The 12,007-nt window shown below is 39.6% G+C and overlaps 1 long non-coding RNA gene across 2 annotated transcripts; it reads right to left on the bottom strand.

Moving 5' to 3' along the window:
• Nucleotides 1-1,616: 1,616 nt before the first annotated feature.
• LOC125917624 (uncharacterized) lies at nt 1,617-10,652 on the bottom strand. 2 transcript variants are annotated; one of them, XR_007456243.1, is made up of 4 exons: nt 10,296-10,652; nt 4,882-4,954; nt 1,932-1,992; nt 1,617-1,819 (listed from the first exon to the last, which is right to left on the bottom strand). It is a non-coding gene; the product is annotated as an uncharacterized LOC125917624 (long non-coding RNA). The 2 variants fall into 2 exon arrangements; XR_007456244.1 differs by lacking the exon at nt 10,296-10,652 and adding an exon at nt 9,711-10,044.
• Nucleotides 10,653-12,007: the final 1,355 nt, after the last annotated feature.

The raw sequence follows: 12,007 nt of genomic DNA, 5'->3' as shown, positions 1-12,007 counted from the left end.
CACGGTTCCTGAGCTTGAGCCCCACGTGTCAGGCTCTGTGCTGACAGCTCAGAGCCTGAAGCCTGCTTCAGATTCTGTGTCTCCCTCTCTCTCTCTCTGCCCTTCCCCCGCTCATGCTCCATCTCTCTCAAAAATAAATAAATATTGTTTGAAAAATGTATCTATTGTCGGAAATCTTCAAAAAAAAGTAAAAATCATCTCCTACAAAGAATTTTGCATACTCTCTTGGCAACCTTTCCTGCCTTATGATTCTGTCATGACAAAGAGTTCATATTAGACAAAAATTTATACATGTTGAGTTCATTAATTTGGTATGTGTGTATGTGTCTATTCTCTGCAGATACTATTAAAAAAAGAGTGGCACCTGGGTGGCTCAGCTGGTTAAGCGTCCAGCTTGATTTTGGCTCAGGTTATTCAAGCTCTGTGTCAGGTTTGACACTGGCAGCACAGAGCCTGCTTAGGATTCTCTGTCTCTGTCTCTCTCAAAATACATAAACAGTTGAACACTTTAAAAAAAGGTAAATCAGAATGCAGAAAACATATTTTATATATTTTTTCTTTCAGAGTGTGGCAGCTTAAGTGGCACCTGGGTGGCTCAGGCAGTTAAGCATCTTGATTTGGGCTCAGGTCGTCATCTCGCAAGCCGGTTTGTGAGTCTGAGCTATGCGTCGAGCTCTGTGCTGCAATGAAGAGCCTGTTTGGGATTCTCTGTCTCTCCCCTCTCTCCCTGTCCCTACCCTGCTTGCTCTCTCTGTCAAAATAAATAAATAAGCTAAAAAACAAAAAACAAATTCAGAGTTGCAGCTTCAAATTTAGTTTTTCATTTCACAGATAAAGAACCTTATTTACATCACCAGAAATTTTATTTAATGAAAAGAATAAATGTTTATTTCCTCTCTTTCTACTCAAAAAGACCTAAAATATACCAAGATTATACCACACAGTAAGTAACCTTAGAAACCCCAAGAAAGACAATAGCCAAAAATTGAAAATTCACCATCGATCTGGTATGGCCTAAAACAGATTTCACTTTGCATTCCTTAGAAACACAGGTTTTGCTAAACTAAATACAGGATATCACCTTTACTAAACTGAAACGTAAGGGCAAAAATTTCTTCCAGTTCTTCACAGAAATCAGCTGTAAGTCATTCAGAGGAGTCTAAGCATTTTTTTTATTACCTGGCTTTCTTTTTTTCTTAATTTTCACTTAAAATATTTTCTCCCACATTTTATAATTTAAAGAACATCTGCTCTGCCTTAATCCCACTATTGCTGCTGTGATTTGATGATACTTTCTCTCAACTCTTCATACTTTTAAGTTCATCTCGCCCCTCTAACATGAGTTCTTCCCCTTCACCCCCCTCCTCATCTTCATATGCATCTAGCTATTCTTTCCAGCTGCCTTCTCCTTCTTTGCTTCCATAAAGGCATCCCCGAGAATTGTCTACTCCCACCAAACTTTATAAATTTCAATCCTGTACCTTCCTCTCTGTGGTCATTACACTGATTTCTATTATGATCTTGAGGACTTCCATTTCTTCCTAAGATCCTTTTCATCATTATAAGGAGCAAGAGGATGGTATGGGGTGGGGGGAGCATACAACAAAACAACTTACCTTTGCAAGACCAAGGACAGCTAACGTCTTGAGAGAAGGTTTCAGAAGAGATTTAGATGATGGTAAAACAGGAAGAGGATCGCCATAAACTCTGGCTGGTGGTTTGGAAAGAGTTTCAGCCATATCTTTACTTTCAGAATCAGGATTGTTGTCCTCAGATAAGGTTCCACCTTCTGGTTTCACAGTGCCACGTTTTGCTCTCACTTAGTAGAAAACAAAGTAAAGAGGACATGAAAATATCTGTCGCTTCAAATTGGTGAATAACACAAGAATGGACAAGAATCAGTGAATAATACAAGTCTCCCAATAACTTACTGTTTTTCATGAACTGCCAAGAAGAATGCAGTAGCTTTGCTATGCGTGGTTTCGGGACATTCTAGAAAAGAATTAACAGCTTTAAGGATTACGAGAATCCAATTCGATAAAATCATTGTAATATTCACCATTACCAAATGAGCACCCTTACACACGGAACACAGGCTTTGGAATCTTTCAAATGTAGACTCAAATCTCAGTTATGCCGTTTACTATTTATTACCAGTCTCCATTTTCTCATGTAGTGAGCAACACAAGAGATCTCATAGGGAGTCTCAAAATGTTACTCACCGTACCTGTAACTGATTAATATCGGGTAAATACTTTACCAAAGTAACCTCAGATACACACTGAACCCTAGGTATTTGAAAGCATGTTGAAAAAACTAACACTAAGAAATTTAAATATGTTATCTTGTGAAATGTTCACATGATTTATACTGGCATGAACTATCTCTTGTAAGAGAAAACGTACAAACTTACTTTTCAGTAGTATCTTATGTAAGTAAGTTGGAATTGCAAACAGTTTAAGTTGCTTCTGTTTCTCAAAACACTAAAGTCAAATATGACTGTTTAAATGTAGCTCCTTCTGGGACGCCTGGGTGGCTCAGTCAGTTACATGACCAACTTTTGATTTCAGCTCCGATCATGAACTCACGGTTAGTGGGGTTCAAGGCACACATCGGGCTCTGTGGTGACAGCGCGGAACCTGCTTGAGATTCCCTCCTTCCCTCTCTGTCTGCCCCTCCCTACGAGCACTTGCTCGTTCTCTCTCTCTCTCTCCCTCCCTTTCCAAGAGAAATACAAACATTACAAAAACATTTAGCTCAGCTCCTTCCAACAAAGAGGAAAAAAGAATAAGAAACCTTGTGGGGCAATGAGTCATGGATGAAAACCACACACAGACAGTACAATTCCATAACCAGTATGTTGACAATGGAGTTGACAGAAAGTGATGTACTAAAAGAACAGACCCTAAAGAAATGTTTTCTGCAAGGAAACATTAGGGTAGGGGTAAAAGATTAAAAAAGAGCATGGTGGGGGGAACACGTAGGTGGCTCAGTCAGTTCAGCGTCCAACTTCAGCTCATGAATCATGATCTCACGGTTTGTGGGTTTGAGCCCCACATTGAGCTCTGTGTTGACAGCTCGGAGCCTGGAGCCTGCTTTGGATTCTGTGTCTCCCTCTGTCTCTGTCCCTACCCTGCTTGCACTCTGTTTCTCTCTTGCTCCAAAATAAATAAACTTTAAAAACATCAAAAATACCTTAAAAAGCATGGGGGGAAAAGAAGAAAAAAGGAAAAAAAATAAGACATGACCAATCAGTCAAGCATGAGCTTAAGACAAGGAAGAAAAGGAAAAATGTGAGCAAAATAAGGTAAATGGAAACAACATACACTTTTTAAAGGTACATAAGTAGGGTTGGGCATATACTATGAACAATAGTCTCTTTTAAACCTTTGAAAGATATATATAAAGCCTATATGTAAAACAGAGGCTTCGATTCACAGTATATCCCAAATAATACTGACTTGTATCACTCTACAGTTATCTGGTTATGAACACTGTAATAAAGAATTTAATTTTTTTCACTATAAAAAATTGCTCAATTACTGGCATCTATCACTTCCTAAAAGCTATAAATTATTACTAGACTAACAAAAGAACAGAAAAAGAAAGGTTCCTAACACATCAACTTTCACTATGGAGAAAGAATTGGAATGAGAATTCTAGGAAGAAATGTGAACCTACAAAGGATGTATGTAATGGGACACGGATGGGGTTAACAAAACAAAGGCTGAGGAGTTTTTCTCTGCATTTCTAAGCTCACAATGGGAGGATACTAAAAACATACTTTCACCTTCTTTCTGATGTAACTCCTGATTTCCTCAATAGAATTCATTTGCGTTGATACATATTAAACACTAAAACGGAATATAAACTGAAGCCTTACTTTTTAAATTCACATATTTAATTGTGATATATCATGCGTATTTCGTTACTTTTCAAATTCCATTCTACGGAATTCCATTTCCCTACTCATTTATTCACATTCAAAAACTATGACATTGCTTCTTCCAAGCAAGACTTTATTCTAGGAGCTCCACGAGTCAAACAAGTATGTTTCCTAACCTCCAGTAGCTTATAATGATTTAGGGACTTTGAAATGAATATTTAAATAAATATCAGATGTCTGAAACTTTAAATTTTAGAATCAGACACAAGGACTAGGAGGAGATAGTTTTAAAAGCTAGAATAGGAAAGATTTCTGAAATTAGAAATTTGACAACTTGGCTATGAAGAGCCTCTGCTCATAGAGCTACTCTTTTCAGCAAAATACGTATCCTTCAGGGAGATGCACGATTGTAACTTACTCTTCGTGGAGTTATTTCAAAAATACAGGGAACAGCTTTGTAAGGTAAATGTTGAGAAATAACATAAACATCTAAGCTTCTAAATTTTCTAATATTATTTCAGTCTAAATGTAGAACAAAGGATAGAGAGAAAGGAAAATCCTGTGTCTCACCAAAATAAAACTTGCCCGGGGCCGGGGGCAACCTACAATAGATACTTGGATCCAATAAGATTTCATTTAGGCATGAGTATTATCGGTCATGCTACTATCACAGTAAGAATCCTTATCCTTAACCAAATGTCGTATTTCCTCCATTATGGGAAAGCTTTTCCCGATATAATTTCACGGTCATTATATATTTATTTTCCAGCCCATTCTTTGATCAGCCTACACTCCACCTCTAGGATTTACCAGAGTAAAACAAAACAAAACAAAACATTCAACGCGTCATGTATCTGTAAAGTGGTTTGTTCTTGCTAACTTTCCATTACACACATAAAATGATGATACACAGGCTACTGTTAAATTTTCAGAGTAAATAAGGGAGACAACTAAATTCAGAGCAGGAAAGTGAGTTTCACAGGAGGGTACTTTACCTTGGTACCAAAATCGAAGTCTTGGCTAGCCGATGTAGGCCATGAATCATCAGGACCAGGTTTGTCGGAAAGCCTTTAGAGCAAAAATATACAACAACAACATGTTCATTTATTAAAAACAAAATTTCAAAAATGAGGGAAAGGTCAGCTATCTGTTTACTCAACAAAGTTTCTTGGTGTAATTAAAAGTTGGCCTCTGTTTTTTTCATTAAGTTTTATTTTAATTCCAGTAATAGTAACATCCAGTGTTATATTAATTTAAGTGGTACAATACAGTGATTCACCAACTCCATACTCACCCCGTGCTCATCATGACAAGGGCACTCCTTCATCCCCATCACCTCTTTCACCCCTCCCACCACTCACCTCCTGAGAACCATCTGTTTGTTCTGCAGTTAAGGGCCTATTTCTTGGTTTGTCTCTCCCTTTTTTTTCTCCCTTTGCTCATTTGTTGTTTCTTAAGTGCTACATGAGTAAAACCATATGGTATTTGTCTTTCCCTGACTTTGCTTACCCTACGACTCTTGGGCTTCAACCAGGTCATTGCAAAAGACAAGGTTTCATTGTTTTATGGCTGAGTAATATTCCAGTGTGAGTGTGTGTGTGTGTGTGTCAGTGTATGGATATACATATACACACACACATACATACGTACATATAGGACTTCTTCGTTCACTCATTTGTCAATGGACGCTTGCGCTGGCTATTGGAAATAATGCTGCAATAAACACAGACGTGGGTGTGTCCCATGGAATTCGTGTTTCTGTATTCTTTTGGGTAGTATCCAGGAGTGCAATTACTGGATCATAGGAGAGTTCTGTTTGTAATTTTTTGAGGAACCTCCATACTGTTTTCCACAGGGGCCACAGCCGTTTGCATTTCCACCAACAGTGCAAGAGGTTTCCTCTGTCTCCACATCCTCGCAAACACTTGCTTCTTGTGTCTGGGAATTTAGCCATTCCGACAGGTGTGAACGTGGTATCTCGTTGCAGTTTTGGGGAGAATCTTTTCAGGTGTCTGTTGACCATCTGTATGTTGTCTGTGGAAAAATGTCTGGTTATGTCTTCTGCTCATGTTTAAACTGGGCTTTTCTGGAGGCGGGGGATGTTGACTTGTATCAATATTTTATACATTGTGAATACTAACCCTTTACTGGCTTTGCAAAACATTTGAAAATGTGTTCTCCCATCCCAGAGGTTCCCTTTAGTTTTGATGGTTTCCTTCACTGTGCAAAAGCTTTGTAGTTTGATGTAGTCCCCATAGTTATTCTTGCTTTATTTCCCTTGGCTCAGGAAACATAACTAGTAAAATGTTGCTACAGCCAAAGACAGGGAAATGATGGCCTGTGCTCTCTTCAAGGATTTGTTATGGTTTCAGGTCTCACACTTAGGTCTTTAATTCATTTTGATTTTATTTCTGTCTATGGTAAAGAAATTGGTCCAGGTTCATTCTTTGGCATGTGGCTTGTCCAGTTTTCCCAACCCCATTTGGTGAAGAGACTGCCTTTTCCCCACTGGATAGTCTTTCCTGTTTGTGGAAGATTAACTGCCCAACAGTTGTGGATTTCTTTCTGGGTTTTCAGTTCTATTCCATTGAGCTATGTGGCTGTTTTTTACGCCAGTACCCACCATACTGTTTGGATTACTACAGCTTTGGAATAAAACCTGAAATCTGAGATTACGATACCTCCAGTTTTCCTCTTTTGCAATATTACTTTGACCATCCAAGGTCTTTTGTGGTTCTCTATAACGGTGAGGATTGTTTGTATAGCTCTGTGACAAATGCTGTTGGTATGTTGACAGGGATTACATTACATCTGTAGATTGCTTTGGGTAGTGTACACACTTTAAAAATACATGTTCTTCCCATCTATGAGCATCGGATGTGTCTCTTTTTCCGTCACCTTCAATTTCTTCCATTAGTGTTTTACGGTTTCCAGAGTATAGGTCTTTCAAAATTTGGACCCTGTTTTAAAACAGCTTTCAGTTCGCTATTTTGCCTCCACCTCTCCTATCCTGTGAAATCTCCAGGAAAGACCCAGTCTGAGTTTCCATAACCAAGTGTGACAGGCAGGGAATTCTCTGAAATGGTTGAAAATTAAATGTATAAAAGTTACCACAATGACTTCTCACCTCACATTTGTCAGAATGGCTCAGTTTCAACACACAGGAAACAACAAGGGTTACTCAGGGCGTGGAGAAAAACAACCCTTGTGCACTGTTCATGGGATGTAAATTTTTATCGCCACAGCGAAAGCCAGTATAGACGGGCCTCAACAAATAAAAAAAAAAATACAAATACCATAGAATCCAGTAATTCCACTACTGGGTATTTATTTACCCAAGGGAAATGGAAATACTAATTTGAAAAGATATATGCAACCCTATCTTTATTATAGCATTATTGACAATAGACAAGATATGGAAGCAACCCAAGTGAACACCAATACATGAACACACCACACACACACACACACAGACGCACACACAGACACACACAATGGAATATTACGCAGCTATAAACCAGAATGAGATCTTGCCATCTGCAACATCATGGATATACCTAGACGGTATGAGGGTAAGTGAAAAAAGTCAGACAGAGAAACACAAATCCTATATGATTTCACTTCTATGTAGAATCTAATGAAGGGAACAAATGAACAAACAGAGAAAAAGCAGAAACAGACCCATAATTGCAGAGAATTGACTGTTGCCAGAAGGGAGGGGAGGTGGGGGGATGGACAAAGTGGGTGAAGGGGAGAGGGAAGTTCAGGGTTCCAGTCATAGAATGAATAAATCACAAGGCTCAAAGGTATAGCATAGGGAATCTAGTCAGTGATACCGTAATAGCATTATACATTAACAGATGGGAGCGACACTTATGGCGAGCATGGAGGAACATCCAGAGTTTTGCATCACACATTACATTGTGTGTCAGGTAGACCTCCGTTTAAGTAAATATACCAAAGTCAAGGTTTCTATGTTATGAGTGGAAGTACCAACTAGAGATTAAAAGATTAAAAGTTCCCAAGGCCAACTTTGTTCCTACACTGGTCTTGCCGTATTGAGGTCCATAATAACTATCAAGTCCTTAAAAACCTTCAGGGGCATTCAGCTACCCAAGGAGAGAGACTGCGATCAAAATGGTCCCGGTAGTTGTGCCTCTATTTCTCTATTCGCTGCCTGAATATTTTCTTCCCTATGAGCTCCCACTCCTCCATCACTCTTCAGCATGGTTCAGTGGCATTCTCCAACCTTTCAATCTTTAGCCTATGAAGGCACAGACTCCTAAAAGAAGGATGGGCTCAAATGACCGAGGGTAGGAGCCATGTCCTGCTCCTGGAGAACAAGCTAATTGGGAGTCTCAGTCATCCACACAGTCACCTCAACATAGGCATGTTATCACCTATCCAGATGAAGCTCCCTTACTGATTTGACAAGTCAGTCTTACCTCTACCCAGCCCTACAGGTACATGGGAAGGGCATCACAGATTCAGGAATAGAGGTGGAGTGAGGAGACAGCTTGCCTTGGGCCATACATCTCTGTAGTTCAGAATCTCCACATCCAACCCCCAATTCCTTGAGAGGATCTAAGCCATCCTCCCTAAGTGGGGGTGCAAGTAGATGATATCCTATTTCTCTTTGCTGTAAACAGACTCTTCCCAGCAGCTCAAATGATTTTCAATCTCTCTCAACAGAAAATCTGAAGTATGCTCGCACCTTCAATGAAACCAACAGACACAAAAGCAGAAACCTGGTCAGGACCCTCTTGAACTCTCTATTTGAATATGCCTTTCTAAGCAACTCCCCTAATCCTGGGTCCTTCATTCCTGTCATTCACCTTTATCTCATTTGGCATAAACCCCCATCTTCTGACATCTTTTCTAAAACTCTTATTCCTATCCAGCTCAGTGTTGTTCTTCTTGAAACCTGGTCTCCTCTGCTAATTTGATTCTTACCCTCCTTCATTGTATTCATTAGACCCGCTCCCCAGCTTTCTATTATTAAAACATTTGCCTGCAAGGTGAAAACGAAAAGAAAAGAAAAGAAAAGAAAAGAAAAGAAAAGAAAAGAAAGAAAAGAACCCGAATTTAAATCTCATTTCTGTCACTTATCATATCCAAATAGGTCACTTCAATCTCTTTTGAGTTTCAAATTCTCCACGGAAACAACCATTGGGCAAGGAGGTTAAACATAGGTTGAAGTACCAGAGGGTATTTTGATGAATTAATCTCTGGGGATCCCTATATCTTGAGATTCTAAGTGCTTTTGATTTGGCCTCTGGAAATATGGAGAGTCCTTAGATGGCAGAAGTAGAAAAACTAATGGAAAAAAAAGAAATACCAAGAAAGCCAGAGAAGAAAGTAAAAAGGCAAAAACACAGTACAGAAAAGTCATGGGAAAAAACATCTCCAAAAAAAGAAAAAAAGCTTCCTAGAACAAGTCAAGGGTACTAGCCCAAAGGGAAACCAGACTGGGAACTTAGGCAACAGAGAATCATAGAGCAATATCCTCAAAACTGAGGCTGAATTTAATTAACGAAACATGGTCTACAACTAGATATCCTTCCCTTACAGAAAACTCATTTGTCTCAAGAAGAGGGGATATCACCACATCTAAGGAAATGCCTGGCTAGAACTTATTATGTAAAAGCCGTGACACCATGGCCATAGCTGACATCCACCCTAAAATCTCTGATGGTAAAAACAAGGGACTAGTTACCACCGCACTAATTACTTTTTAGTACTAGTGGTCAAACATATAAGGGCAAATGCTTAGACTAATGTGGTTTCTTAAGAAAACCCTAAATTGGAGTTCGGACATCATTACCTTTGACATTCTGAGTTGATCTGCCCTAGGATCTGTGTCTTCACCTCAGTGCTGCTGAGGAACCAGAGAATGGATGTGGAAGCTACACAGGCTGATGGGCAAACCCCCGGGTCAGCTACTCATTAACTATGGAATCATGGGTCGAGTAATCAACCTCCCTGAACCACAGCTGCTAAAGTAATAAAAAGTAGGCTACAATAACACAGCTACTTTGCAAAGCTATGCAATGAATGTATAACTTAACAGATGTTACGCATAGGATATAGTGTCTTGTCCAGGGTAGAACACTCAACAAATGCTTTTGTTGTCTGCGTTCCCTGAGGAAACACATAATTTTCAGTTCATTCATTTCATTCCCTTTCCTTTCATTTTCCGTTTCATTTCATTCCTTTATACTTGGAGAGTGAGTGCACACAGAAAGAGGGAAAGATACCCCGAGGAGGCTGTCAGCGCAAAACCCGACGTGGGGCTTGAACTCACAAACCTGAGTTGAAATCAAGAGTCACACCCTTAACCCACTGAGCCACCCAGGTGCCCCAGGTGCCCCAACAAATGTCATTTTTTACAAATCCATAAAAATCCTACCTGGTTATAGAGTCTTCCTCAGCATTCTTATCTCCTCCTAAAGGAGAAAGCAAAATACATGTTAAATCAACAATCGAAAAATATAGGAAGTTACAAGTGTACGGCTTATGATTTGTGAAAAAGTATTGCTTTGGGACCACACCTGGAAACCACACTACACTGAATGGTAATTATACCATTGGTAGGCTTAAAGCACTAAGAAATCTTACCTTCTTCTCTATATTGACCAAAAGCAAGAATGGGTTTTATCAGAATTTAATACCTACAGGTGAACTGATGTTTACAAGGACCATCACTGACCGACTCTATGACGCTGTAGGAAAATGGTATCGTTAGGTGAATGTTTACCCTAAGCTGACAATGTCAAACTGAAACTAGCATGATTTTTCTGGACTTCCACTACTAGAGGAGTTAAAAGAGAGTATGTTTATTTTTGCTATAACACGGCAGAACTTCCCCAGCCCTTCGTTTCAGACTGTTCAGTTTTGGGACGAAACACCCCCTCACAAAGTGTGCTCTATAGCTATTGTACTCTGCAGCATGGCCAAACCATAGCAAACCGACTCTCCCTGGCCTTAGTTCCAATGGGAAGTTAAGGAAGAAGGATTTGGCATTCCAGTTTGATAAAGTTCTAACCTCTTGAAACTCTCCTTCCATTGCTAGAGAGTCTATCTAGACCCACCACACATCACAGAGGAGGATGATCCCAGTGTGAAGACTATATAGTGGTTCATGATGTCCCTGTTAGGTGACACACATCTAGAGAAATTATGCTTTGTTCATGGAAGGCATAGGTCATCAGATCCTCTACTGCTGAGCAACAAAACAAAACAAAGGGCAAGGAATATCTTGCCCCAAATTAGAAAATCCAAAACCCATTCTAACTTTCCCATTCTTTTCTGGACACTACGGCCATTTTATTGGCCTTCAGACATCTTCACATTTAAAACAAGTATTCTTGGGGGGCCTGGGTGACTTCGTCGATTAGGCGCCCGACTTTGGCTCAGCTCATGTTCTCACAGTTCATGAGTTCAAGTCCTGCATTGGGCTCCTTGCTCTCAGTGCAGAGCCTGCTTTGGATCTTCTGTCCCCCCACATCCCTCTCAACAATAAACAAACATTCACCCAAAAAGTATCCTCAATATTTTTTTTTTAAAGTATCCTCAATATTTAGTAAGTCAATACATGCCACTGTGATCATTTTGTCTTCTCTTTCTATAGCACCCCTTACAGGTTACAAAACGTTGCCACATTTGTTCATTACACATAACCAAGAGGTGGGAATTAGTGCCATTTTTAGGAATGAGGTCATTGACATTCAAGCAAGTTTTTCCAAGATCCCACAGCTAGGAAGTGACGGAACCAAGATGCTAGCATGTCTTTTGATTTCAAATACAGTGCTTGTAGCATTATGCAGCAGCTGCCTGGGCCTAAGAGATCAGGACCTTTTTACCTCCTTCCCTAGTTGTCACCTTAGAATAGGTCATCATTACTTTACTTTATTACTACGAGTATGACTGTGATGTTATTTTAATTCTCCAAAATGGGTTTTACTTATTGAAGCACCACTAAACCAAACTGTGGTCATCATAATCCCAATGCTCCTTGCAGATCTACTTGACAATCCTAATATATTATTATCAAGTCCCAGGCATTATCTTTTGAAGGTTCAAGTTGTAAAACACCATCACCCAAGCTCTTTCTGGATGTCA

The sequence above is a fragment of the Panthera uncia genome, unplaced genomic scaffold (genome assembly GCF_023721935.1).
Source record: "Panthera uncia isolate 11264 unplaced genomic scaffold, Puncia_PCG_1.0 HiC_scaffold_2104, whole genome shotgun sequence".
Lineage (NCBI taxonomy): Eukaryota > Metazoa > Chordata > Mammalia > Carnivora > Felidae > Panthera > Panthera uncia.
The sequence above is the reverse complement of the archived record's forward strand: the minus strand, read 5'-3'. Positions and strand labels throughout refer to the sequence as shown.